The sequence below is a fragment of the Vidua macroura genome, chromosome 2 (assembly GCF_024509145.1).
Source record: "Vidua macroura isolate BioBank_ID:100142 chromosome 2, ASM2450914v1, whole genome shotgun sequence".
NCBI lineage: Eukaryota > Metazoa > Chordata > Aves > Passeriformes > Viduidae > Vidua > Vidua macroura.
Genome location: NC_071572.1, coordinates 62,912,568 through 62,914,033, shown reverse-complemented (window position 1 = coordinate 62,914,033; position 1,466 = coordinate 62,912,568).

Here is a 1,466-nt window from a genome sequence, read left to right as displayed (position 1 = left end):
AGCGGAGAAGTTTTTCGCTAAGATGTAGACGACTAGAGAGGCAGAACACGGCGCTCCGGAGCTGGCCGAAGGGAAGCGCCGGTTGCCGGCGTCTTTCGGCAGAAGCGGCGCTCCGGAAGGCACCGCTGCCGCTCCAGTCTTCTGTGCGCGAAGTAGCCGCTTCTCCGCCTCCGGCAGCCAGAGATCGCGGTAGCTTGCAAGAGGCGAAGAACGAAGCCGCCAAGAAGCAGGCTTGTGTGCGAAGCTGGCAGACTGCTGGAGGACGCTGGCTGCCACTCTCCTGCCTGCTGAATTCCCTCTTGGCATGCGGATGGAAGGCGTTCCAGGACAACTTGCCTGGGTGTTTACGTAGTCCTGACGAATCCCTCCTGGGAAAATCCTGCTCGTCCCCTGAGGCTCCCAGATGCAGAGAACACGATGGCAACTGCTGAAAGAAGGGCAAGCAGTGAGTTTGTCAAGAAAGAAGAACATAGGCAGCTGCCTGTGCTTGGCAAGGAGCAGCTGCTGCATGCTTGCAATTGCCTTCAGTGCGCACAGAAGCCCGCTGCTCTGCTGCTTCGTTTTCCCCATTCAGGCAATTGCACCCTATTGAAGCTGAGCCCGGCTGTTCAGCTTGGCTGCTTTTCAGCATCTCAGCTCTCCTAAAGCTGCGTGAAAGCTCTCGAGGTTTTTTGCCTTCGCCAGGCTGGAATGTGCCCGCTACTACCCAAAGCTGGGCAAGGAGCGGCAGAGAGCACGGCCATCTGCCAGCACTTTGCAGCTTGCCCAGGAAAGTGCAGTGTCCTTGGCATGAGCAGCAAATCCCATTTCTTGGCAAGATCGGCGAACGTGAGCAGTGCTGGTAGGCTTTCTCCTTGCGAAATGCAGCGGAGAAGTTTTTCGCTAAGATGTAGACGACTAGAGAGGCAGAACACGGCGCTCCGGAGCTGGCCGAAGGGAAGCGCCGGTTGCCGGCGTCTTTCGGCAGAAGCGGCGCTCCGGAAGGCACCGCTGCCGCTCCAGTCTTCTGTGCGCGAAGTAGCCGCTTCTCCGCCTCCGGCAGCCAGAGATCGCGGTAGCTTGCAAGAGGCGAAGAACGAAGCCGCCAAGAAGCAGGCTTGTGTGCGAAGCTGGCAGACTGCTGGAGGACGCTGGCTGCCACTCTCCCTGCCTGCTGAATTCCCTCTTGGCATGCGGATGGAAGGCGTTCCAGGACAACTTGCCTGGGTTTTGACGTAGTCCTGACGCATCCCTCCTGGGAAAATCCTGCTCGTCCCCTGAGGCTCCCAGATGCAGAGAACACGATGGCAGCTGCTGAAAAGAAGGGCAGCAGTGAGTTTGTCAAGAAAGAAGAACATAGGCAGCTGCTGTGCTGGCAAGGAGCAGCTGCTGCATGCTTGCAATTGCCTTCAGTGCGCACAGAAGCCCGCTGCTCTGCTGCTTCGTTTTCCCCATTCAGGCAATTGCACCCTATTGAAGCTGAGCCC